Genomic DNA, 12,059 nt, shown 5'->3' on the forward strand with positions numbered 1-12,059 from the left:
AGTGATTTTAGTGTCTTTAGGCAGACTTGCCAAATGAATAAAATAAGTTATTGCCTAGGAGGAGATGCCATACCATCTGGCTGGAAGCAGGAGGTTGTAATACTGGTGACATGCAAAGATCTGGATTCTGTCTTTATTTCTTTGCTCACTGGAGAAAAGTACTTATCTGAAGCTACATGAAATAAAAGGAAGGAAAGGATACTTTAAGGATATTTGGGGATGTGAAAGAAGATGGCAAAAAGATTGTTTCTGTGCCATTTTGTGCTTATTTTGATACATAAGTGTCAGGAAAATATATTTTGATTCATAATTACCACTTACATCCTGGGCCCATTCTCTTTTCTCTAAATTGTAAGCCTCCCACAGTAATTTACTCAGCATATAATAGATGGCAAAGAGTAGTCATAAATGAAAAGCTTCATTTTCCTTTGAAAGTTGCCATAATTAACTTTAGGGTTCAGGGACCTCTCTTCTTTCTCTGCATTTTAAAAGTTATTAATGAGTATGGTTGCAACTCTTTAAATCTTCATTTTCTCACATTATTTGTAAAGAAGCACAGTGTCTTTTACTGTTAAGAGGTATTAATATTTTATTGATATATCCAAAAAATCATAGTGTGTCACACATTCAAAAACTTTTCTAAAGGGTTCTTATTATCATAGTTCTTGGTCTAAAATATATCTTTTAGAAGATTTCAGAAGAAGCATGTAAGTCTCCCCATCCTCTTTTTCATCCTTGAGATTCAGTTTATTTCCCATGCATTAAGCAACCATGGAAGTTTGTTCTATTTTGTTCTGTCTATCCCTATAAGTTCTCCTTCTATCAGTACTCACGCTCCAAAGGACATTTGACTAGGTCATCATGTTCTTTCCTGTTAGAATGTGGCCATTGGGTACTAGTTCTAAAATAATTAAGAAAAACATGAAACACCAAAGTACATTAGCACAAACTTTTACAAGTTGTTAATTCTCTGTTTTTATTAACCTGTTTTCTTAATATTAATTTTGTCTTAGAATTCTGGAATTTCCAATAAGGTGTGTGGGAGTTTACACTGACCACAAGGGCTGAATTCATTGGTAAGCTTGAAAAACACAACAAAACTCCTCAGCACAGCCATTATTGAACCATAGTAAAATTTCAATTTAAAATGTAGTTGTCAAAAGGGGAACCCTGGAAAGGTAATTTCAGATGCCTTCTAGCAAATTTATAACAATCAAAATTAAGAGCATCTGGATTTTTATGGCATCATAAATAAATGATCAGTTAAGATACATTTTACTAGTACAGTAAGGAATCTTGCTGTTTAGAGCAATCTCAACTTTCAAAATGTATGTGCTCAGTTCTGATTTAAGAGCTTTGCTACTTCAATAAATAAATAAATAAAAATGAAAACAAGAGTCTTTTCCTTCTAAAAGAAATTACTTATTGATCCATAACCAATTACACTTTTACTCTGAGAAAAGGTTCTACAATGATCACTCTCAAGTCACAAGGGGCTATGTTATTGAATTACTCAAACCACTGTTGTTTATTCTATGGTCAAAAAGTTTTAGACTACAAAAATAGGTATTTCTTTCCAGTGCTGGTCAAATGTGGTCTCAGGGTCCTGTCATAAGTAAATAATTGACTTTCTCAGCATCCATTCTAGCACAATACCCTCCATATCTCCTTTACCAACCATGGATTTCTGATAGCTGCACTGTGAAGGCCTTCTTCTTTCTTAATCTCCTCTCTTGGTCTTGCCTGGTCATTCTCTTTGGATTCAGTGCATGTCTCTACACACCCTTTCTCTTGGACTTGATATCTTCAAAATCTCCCTTGCTGGTAAACCATGTCCTCCTGGGCTTCCCAAATACTGTTGTGTGTCAGCCCTACCCACTCCTTATCAACTAATGGGACTCAATCTTAGTTTAAATCTGGTCAAATAAAATTTTCTTTCTCCCATTGCCTAGAAGAGGTGATTAGACATTAGAGACTCAACAAATCTTTTATGTAGAGATAAGTCACTTCTTTCCATATTGTTGTTGTTGTTGTTGTTGAGATGAAGTTTTGCTCTTGTTGCCCAAGCTGGAGTGCAATGGCACAATCTCAGCTCACTGCAACCTCCGCCTCCCGGGTTCAAGCTATTCTCCTGCCTCAGCCAGGAACATCTGAGATTACAGGTGCCCACCACCATGCCCAGCTAATTTTTGTTTATGTAGTAGAGACGGGGTTTCACCATGTTGACCAGGCTAGTCTTGAACTTCTGACCTCAGGTGATCCACCCGCCTCTGCCTCCCAAAGTGCTGGGATTACAGGCATAAGCCACCATGCCTGGCCTTTTTCCATGTTTTAAACATATAATCAAAATGAACACAAGACCAGTGGTTTTCTTTTTACTACCTAAGTTTACCTCCAGCTCTTTCCCAAAATGTTGGGCACATGGAATAATAAAAGAAAGAGAAAATAGAAATTAAAAGAAAAAAGGAAAACCAGACAGGAAGGCAAGAAGGAAGGAAGGAAAGAAAGAAGAAAGTACGAAATAAAGGGAGGGAAGAAAGGACCAAAGAAAGTGCAAAGGGACACAAGATAATGCCTGTGGGCGATAGAAACAGAACTGTTTTTAATATTTAGATTTGAGAATATTCAAAGGCTATTTTATCAAATTATTTAGGTATCTTTGAGTCCATTTTGGTTTTCCCAAATAAATTGTTCTACTTCTTTCATGATTGAAATTTAAAAGGAAAGATAAGATTTATAAATTCTAGATTATTGCTGTATGATTTAGGTTTGTGAATATAACTGACTTAGAAATAAAACTAATTGGTGCTATACTATCGATGATACATTTTTATCTGTAAAAGTTAGACCTATTCATTATCTCTTAAACTGCAAGGAAAATTTGTGTGTAAGCCTTCAAAGTCAGCGAAGTATAAACTATGTACTGATTAGATTGAAAAGTCTTATTTTCATCCTTATTTGATAGAGTGAGCCAATAAATCAGAAAGTTGATTGCATTCATTAAGACATGCTCCATCATTGCTGAAATATATAATGCTATTTCAATTAGATAATTTTAAAAATCTGATTGGCATATAATTCTAATGAAGGTTTGAATATTTGACATGGTTTGTCATCCAATTTTTCATAATAAAAATGTTAGATTTTTAGAAATTTTGATTTACTGTACTCTTAAAAACATAACAACTTGGAATAAAATGATTTTTGAATTAGGTGGCCCAGTTTGACAGATGGATTTTTTTGTCATATTAATATTAATGCTACCACTGTTAACCTCAAAGTCATATAATATTACTATTGAAATTGTTAAGGTTTTATGAAGGGGTGAGGGGAAGATAAGACATGAAGTGAAGAGCAATTAATTAGTATAGTACCTAGAATATGAGTGCTCAATACATATTTTCTGAAAGAATTTAATAGTTTTAATGAATTATACATTGAAAATACTGTGGCTTAGGATGAGTGTAGATCTTCAATTATTTAACAGGTCAAGTAAAGTGACAGACATTTTAATTTCTATATAACTCTGAGAAAGTCCTCCAGCTTCCTGATTACAATACAGAAAAATTATAGAACTTGATATAAGCAGCCATATTATTGAGAAGCTTCAAATCTTAAAGGATGTTTTCGGAAATCTTCAACTAAGAATTTATTATGGAGATTGGTGGTTTAAAGAAAGTCTATGGTGAAATTTTAGTTGGATGAATGATTATTTTTTGTTAATAATTGCCTTATTGTAGTTCACTTTTATCATGAATTATTCTCTAATTATTTTATATTTGTCCATTATTTACAAATAGAAATACATTTTCTGATGGCAGAGAACATGATTTATAATAATGGTGATGATTAATAAGAAAAATAGCTGGGCATAGTAGCTCACGCCTATAATCCCAGCACTTTGGGAGACTGAGGATGGTGGCTCACAAGGTCAAGAGGTGGAGACCATCCTGGCCAACATGATGAAATCCCATCTCTACCAAAAATACAAAAATTAGCTGGGCATGGTGGTGCACGCCTGTATTCCCAGCTACTTGGGATGCTGGGGCAGGAGAATCGCTTCAACCCGGGAGGTGGAGATTGCAGTAAGCCGAGATCATGCCCCTGCACTCCAACCTGGCGACAGAGCGACACTCTGTCTCAAAAAAAAAAAAAAAAAAGAAATGAAATGAAAAAGAGAAAAGAAAAGAAAAATAATACAGGAATGTGACTTTTCATCTTTTACTTCAGTACATGCTAGAAGCCTCTCCAGAAATATTTCTTTAGCACCTAATATGACCCAGACCTATGTTAGGCTCTGTGGATACAAAAATAAATGAACTGGCTATTTAGTAACTACCTCAGTAAATATTAGTTGGATGAATGAATGAACAAGCTAGCTGAGTTTCAGTTCACTTAGATGATTTATAGTAAACATTTGGTCCCCAAGTGACTGGTATTTCTTGGCATTTTTCTGTCTTGGTAGTTTTTCATCTGTTTTCCTTACAGTTTTAACTTTCTTATTTGTATAGTATTTGTATGGACAGTTAACAAATAATAGATTGTTAAGATAAAGCATATAAAGAAATAACTTGCAAACTGTGAAGTGTTACACAAGACATGTTTAAGTTACTGATGTGTGAGGATTATTTAACTGATAATGACTTAAATAATTTCTTAGAAGCAATAAGCAAAAATTGAGCTCAAGTTTTTATATTTTATGAGATGTATCTATAAATTTTACCAATGTTGTCACTTCTAGAGAAACCCCTTCATATATCAGTTTAGTGATGTCAATTGGAAATTATTTAATGCCTCTCTGACAAAAAAAAGTTACTATAAATGTGGATGCATTCACTACCACAAATATTAACATGTGTATTGGTTCTGACCAGAGGATATGTCATTGAGGGTAGAGGAGAGGATGAGTGAAGAGTGTTTTTTGAAATCCTTTCATCTTGGGAGCATAAAAGAGCATTGCAAATTTGATGAGTGAGTTGTTGCACATATTTGCCTTAAGTGTTGCTTCTTTGTACTTTGCTGGGCCGGAAGCCTTATTTTGAAACCAAGCTCTTAATTGATTTTGATTTGGAAATATGCCTTTTGATCATTGGTTTTAGTGTAGACTAGAAACAGTGTATTTATAGTAAATATTACATGTCTCAAAATAACACCAATATTGGTGACGTGTCAAGTCTTTCTCATCTTTCTCTGCTTCTCTCTATTATACATTATTTACCTTACTGCTCTATTAAGATTTGATTCAGAAATGTATTTTTAAAGTCAGTAATTTTATGTAGATGCACACCTATATCAACAAAGTAAACCTAATTATTTCACCTCAGGCTTTTCTTGAATTGAAATTATGTTCCATCTGAAATGCTGTTTCTAACCAACAGATTCACTGATTTTATAGAAGTTTCACTTTGCCTTATAGTATTCAGATTCAATTCTGTAAATTGTATGGAGTATATATATTGCTTGGTTTTACTTTCCTAGTTCTTTTACATTCATTTATTTTTTTTTCTATTCCCATATCATGAGATAGCTTTCCTAATTCTTATATGAATTAGAGAACATGTGGCCATTTGACTAGAATTTCCAAAGATGGATTAAATAATGCCTTTTCACCATGTGTTGTAAAATTACTGTCCAAACTTCTGAGGTGTAAAAGTCATTTTTGGGGAAAATGTGAGAAATGATGGTCACATTTCTATTGGCTTAAGTGCTAAATAGTTTATTATGTGTGGTGTAGGAGAGGCAAATGAATCAATACAGATTCCTGCCTTCATCCTTTTCCCCTGAAAGTTAATTCAATTTCTCAACTTCTAATTACTGATCATCAACTTTAGTGTGCCATTTAGTCTCTATGTTTTTGGTTTCTAGAATTCTAGAGTTATTTCCTCATCTGTAATTCTATTGCTGGGAAATTTAAGAAATGAGAACAAAACAGCTATTTCTAGCTTCTTCTCAGTTCATATACTTACCACTTAGAGGCTTGTACTGCTGCCTCACCTTCTCAGCTATCCTTCTGTCTCCATTCTGAGTACTTTTCTATCCGTTTTATATACTTATGGCAGGTTAATTTGCTAATCTGGTTCTTTGATCATGTTATTCCTTTGTTAAAACACATTGATGCCTCCACAATTATATATAGGTAAAGGCAAATTCTGTACCTAAAATTTAATGTCCTCAGCATTTTAATCTCTTTCCCTTTTCATGTCCATTTTTCACATTTTTCTACTTATCTTTCAACTCCAGTGAAACATATTAACTTTTTTGAAAAATGAGCTTCTTGTCATCTCTCTATTTCTAATTCCTGTTCAAAAGATTTCTTCCCATTCTCTCTCACTATACAGGTTCGACTCAGTCATTGAACAGTTTTTTTTTTTTTTTTTTTTCCAAATCGTGAGTGTTTTCAGGGTTGGTCATGGATCTTTTCACCTCCTAAGCTAGCAGAAAGAAGTTAGGTCTCGGGAATCTCTTTGGAAGAGTTGCAGAAACAATTCCTAGGGCATTACCTAGCTGGAGAAAATCATGTCCGTTGATTCTGCTCCATCCTGTGATCACTACTCCTTTGGACCCACTGCTTTGTGGTGGGCCCCAGGCTATTTTACAGAATGGCTTCAAATCTATTCTAAGTTAGCCAGTGATGAGCGGCTTTAGCAAACCCTGTTTCTGATGCCAAGCTGTCAAAACAAGGAACTTCTTGTTGAATTCTTTCTGACTACTGACTATACCTCAATTTCTTCTATAGCTACTAACTATTTTTCAAAAGCATACCTTCAAGAAACATTTTAGGCAAAATAAACACATTATTATTGATCACCTATAATGCAATTTATAATGTATGTGATTAGTTGCTGTGTAACCAATTTCTCCATAATTTAGAAGCTTAAAAGGGCAAACATTTATAATCTTATACGGGCTTAGGAATCCAGGAGCATCTTAGTTAGGTTATTATGGAATTTTCAAGAGAAGTAATGGTGAAGAACTCCTGTACTTAGAACATATCCAATGTGTTCACTCTTATGATCCAGACAGAGTCTATGTGTCTCGGGAAGAAATGATAAGCAACAATTTAAACTATATGCAAGCACATTATTAAGGAGGCTTTGCAGAACTCTAAACACAATATAGATTGATGAAAGAAAAAACGAAACAGACATTGTTGAGGGTTAAGAACTAGTTTGGGGAATACATACTGAATGTGGGTCATTTGCCACAATTATCAGGAAAATTACTTTTATTACACACAAAAAAACCCCACTGTAAGCCATAAGCAAAATGCATGGCAGCAGTGATTAAAAAATAGAAACAGCATGGCAAATATGTCAGCCAAACACCAGAAAACAAGATGATGGTGACTCTGTGGCATTAGAATCCTATTAATGCTGATGCTGGCCCACTCTAGACATGGGCAAGTTTATTTAAACAATGGAATAAAATAATCTAGGTGCATAGATAGGGGGTACTCAAGTCAATAGTAGACATAAATAATCCAAATTGTAAATTAGAATCAGAGGACTAGACATAACTTTTATGGGGTCTGAGAAAATTCTTTTGATGAAAACAATTTGTGATGTCTCTAGGAGTTACTCTAGGAGATGGTGTGCTAGACTCGAACTAGGGATTATTATATCGACAGCACAGAGGAGGCCTCTCCCCTCATCAAAACAAACTGGATAACTGTCTAACCTTTTTGCCAATAAAGCATAGCCCTGAATGGGGGACGCTCAACTGCCATGGAAGATCACACTGTAACTAGGCTTCTAAGGAAATGCTTTAATGGTGGCCTCTTCCTGTGAGGAAAAAGTACTTTCTCCTGGAATTTTATCTCTTAAATCCTTCGTGCCCAATAAAGAATGGAAATTTATGATTGACAGGCAAAAAAAAGTTTGGTGAAAGATCAAACTTAATTGATTAGTAAGGCTTTTGGCCTGTGAAAAAGGCTATCTTCACATACTTAAAATTGTACTCTGACTTTTAGCTATCAAGTGCCAACAGCTCACTCCCAAAGACACATCTCCATCCCAGTCTTCTCTCACTACCATACTAATATTTCCACCTGCTTACTCAGCATCTCTACCTGGGTGTCTCATAGGCATCTGAAACTTAACCACATTAACAGCTGAACTCATCGTCTCCTAACCATACCCTCATCTACACAATCACGGCTAAATCCTTGACGTCTTTTACTCCGTGCTTGCCTTTACAATCTAATCAGTTTGTCATCAAATTACTAACATGTCTCTCAACCCATACCAGCCAACAGAAATATATGAGCTGTGTTTGTAATTTTAAATTTTCTACTACTCATATAAAAGGAAAAAAAGATGAAATTAATTTTACTAAATGCAATTAACTTTGAGAATATATTTTAACTCAATATGCACAGAATATTATTTTAATATATAAATGATATAAATTATTAATGTTTTCTATTGTCTTTTCATAATCAGCTTTTGAAATCCAATGTGTGTTTTACACTTAACAACACCTCTCATTTCAGAATCTAAATTTTCCATCAGAAGCATTTTATATTTTATTATATCTAGCAGTTGTAAAAGTAGATTCACATACTCAAGTTATTTTAAACATACTTAAAAGTTTGAGTATCTTTTAAACTTACATCAAACTTGATTAAAATTAAATACATTTTAAAATTCAGTTCCTTGGTCACATTAGCCATATTTCAAATGCTCAGCATATGGCTACTGGCTTTTCTATTGAACAGCAGTTTTAGAATGTATCTACTTGCTTTTTATTCCACTATTATTGCCTTAGTTTAATGACCTCTTCTTGAACTGTTGCAATAGCCTTCTAACTAATCTCTCTGCCTCCAGCATCTTCCCTTTCTAATCCATCCTCTGCACTGCTACCAGAATGATTGTTATAAAATAAAATTATGGTATTTCAACCTCTGACTTCAAATGTTTAGTTACAGTGGCTCTCAACCTCTTTTAGTTCAAGACATACCTGGCTGATAATATTCACCCACTTTCAGCAGTACTTTTGCTCACTTATGGGCTGCTCATTAGTGGGAAAAAAAAAGTACAAATCCTGGTACTCTATCAGTCCTTTCACCCATTTTCTCCCACGGCTCTGTAAGGGTGTGTTTCACCTCTCACCTGGTAGCGAGGCTGGTCAGAAATGGGCATGGGCTCCCTGTTCAGGCTGTCAATTTGAAGCCCGTTCATAGCATTCTTTAAGCATTTTTCCCAATGCTTATTTAATAGCATATGAAGAGAAACTAATTTTTATTTATTAAAATTTAGACACAGACACTTAGTAATTTACTTCTCCAGGACAAAGCGAAGTCAAATATCTGGAAAAAATTGGCAAAATGACAACAACAACAACAACAAACTTCCTTTTTTTTTTTTTTTTTGGCAGTCTTTGTGCACTCTTCCATTTTTTGTTGGCAATTTTATGAAGCAGACAGAATTTGGAATTAGGTTAAAGTATTTAAACTTTGATGGCAAATGCTCATCCATACTGAACAGCATAATGCCTAGTAGCAAGTGTTATGAAAGCAGGGAATTTTATCTATTTCGTGCACTTTAGTATTCCTAGAGCCCAGCATGAGCCTAGAATTTAGCAAGTGAGCAATCAGTATTTGTTGAAATAATCTTTGGATTCTAGAAGTTCTACCAACTTAAACTGTCTATGTGTATTCTGAAAACGTTCAATGGCAATAGATCGGTGCTGTTCAGGTTAAGGGTAATATCAGAAGCCAGTTTATATTAAATGTGTTTTTGGTAGGTTAGAGGTACACATATGAGCTAACTATCAGCATGTTTCCAATGTATGTGTTACCTATTTATAGATTGGTATCTTGAGGCAAGAGTCTAGTTCTGATAGTGAACCGGTGGCCTACAGTAAATACTTCAAAGGCCAACTTCCTCTAATGTATGCACAATCTAGGCTTATTTTCCAGCCTCATCTTCAGCTATCCACACTCTACCTCACACATATTCACTCTTTAATACATGTTTTTAACAAAACCTCCTCCTCCTCCTCCTCCTCCTCCTCCTTTTCCTCCTCCTCCTCCTTTCTCTTCTACCTCCTTTACTTCTTCTAAGTGCTAAGCACTTTTCAAGGCACTAGAAATACAGAGTCAGATGTGGCATGGCTTCTGACCTCAAGTACCGTATAATTTAATACATAATCTTTATTCTACTGGCACATTAGCCGCAGAAAATAGGCTGATATTTCAAATCCTCACAGTGTAAAAGCACACTTAAAAGTCTTTAAACTATGAAGCTGTGTACAAGCATGGCTTTTATAAAAGCAACCAACAATCTCACAACTGTTGTAAGTTTACATCTGTAAGTCCATCTAATATGCATTAAAACTTCAAAAGAAAAAAATATACTCATGAAGTTAATGAAGAGATGAAGGTCAAACAGCTAGTGAGCTGCAAAACCAGTACTGAACTGAGTCAATCTGACTCCTAAATCCCTGTGCTTAACCAGTGTGCCTTCTGTGCTGCAGGTGAGAGTTCAGGAGACAATCCCTCATCAGGCTGAACCGGATAATTCGGCCTTTTTGTCTGTGTAATGAAGTTTTATGAAGTTAAACAACCCTACCCTTTATTATGCCACATATCGCATAAATTATGGAGCATTTTGGATATCTGCTGTGTAAACCATTTTCTCTAGTTAAATAAATACGGGAAGTTATCTGACTGACCAGTTACCCCAGGGATTTTGTAGTTAGCTAGCTAGTGTTTGCAACTAGTTTAATTTGTACGTTTGGGGCATAAATAATTTTAAAGGCCGAGAAACACAGTTTTAAAAAATGTACAAATAATGAGAGTCAGCAAAAAGAGACCTCCAGAGTGCCTCTGTTCATATCTGTTCCTTTCTTTGAAGTACTCCTACTTCCTCTTATTGCTACCTGTCCTTCTCTTTTTCCTAATCTGGGCTTTTTTATTCATCTTTGAGGCCTGGATTATATATTTTGTATATTTGTGAAACCTTCCTTTGTCCCCTAGGGCAAGACTAATTATGCCCTTCTTGGTACTATTGTAGTACTTTGTTCTTAATCCTGTTGTGTTACTTACTGTAGTTATAACTATGTCTTTATATGTCCTTAGAGCCCATTAAATTGTAAACTCTTCAAGGTCACTGACAAGGTATAATACTATGTACCTTTACATGTCTGTATTTTCAGACTCTAGCATGGTGCTTACTAGATGCGTGGTAATGGTTTACAGAGGAAGGAATGCACACCTGAGTGAATGGAGAAATAAGTGAACTCCTGCTGCTTTACTTTTGGCTGTGGCCTCTCTTTCCCTCCTGCTGGTAGTTTTCCATTGTCATGCAGGCGCTCACTCCAGAACTGCTCTCCTTGGAGCTTAGCATGAAGTACAGTCCCAAAGGATAATGGTGAAAGCATGTGATGTTCTACTGGGACTTCTCATTTACAACCTCCTGAGGCAAATAAAAGTCAGAGGCCTGAGGGCTGAGGCCTGTCATGAAATGGATTCATTTTTCCTGTGCTATTTTCTTACGAAAGGAAGACTTTTCTTTTGTTAATGGCTAGCTCCACCTTCAGGTTCAAATACTACACACAGGTGATCATTTCTCTGAGTCTAGTTATGCTTCTTGTCTGCTGTCTGTATCATTTTTATTTCTAATATCTATATAAAAGTATATGTAATTTATTTCCCTGCATCCTGACTTGATGAGAGGAGATGAATCCACTAGGAGAATGAAAACAAACAAAACTGTCCTGTAGTAATCCTCCCTAATTGATGAGGAATGTAGAGATGATCAATCTCCACTACCCTGGCAGTTTAACCATTCTCTCTCTCTCTCTCTCTCTCTGTCTCTCTCTCTCTCTCATCTCCTGCTGTGCCAACCTCTAACACTTGGCTTAACTGATGGAGGTAAAATTGGTTCTCCATTTATTGAGTTTTTAAAAATTATTTTAGTTAATATATATTAAATGCTTGGAAGTACTATCAGTGAATCATCTGAAGTAGAGTTAAATTCCTCCTCTGAAATCATGCTTACCCTATTATTTGGCTTAGTCAGAAGAACAGTAACTAAACAATACTATTTAGCATGCAC

The 12,059-nt window shown here is 35.2% G+C and overlaps 1 protein-coding gene across 15 annotated transcripts in view; it reads left to right on the plus strand.

Annotated features, from left to right (window-relative positions):
• The window catches only part of NRXN1 (neurexin 1), a 1,146,744-nt gene that overhangs the window by 818,555 nt on the left and 316,130 nt on the right, over positions 1 to 12,059 (plus strand). The gene's annotated exons all lie outside the window — the stretch shown is intronic.

The sequence above is a fragment of the Trachypithecus francoisi genome, unplaced genomic scaffold (assembly GCF_009764315.1).
Source record: "Trachypithecus francoisi isolate TF-2019V2 unplaced genomic scaffold, Tfra_2.0 Lachesis_group17, whole genome shotgun sequence".
In the NCBI taxonomy this organism is placed as follows: domain Eukaryota; kingdom Metazoa; phylum Chordata; class Mammalia; order Primates; family Cercopithecidae; genus Trachypithecus; species Trachypithecus francoisi.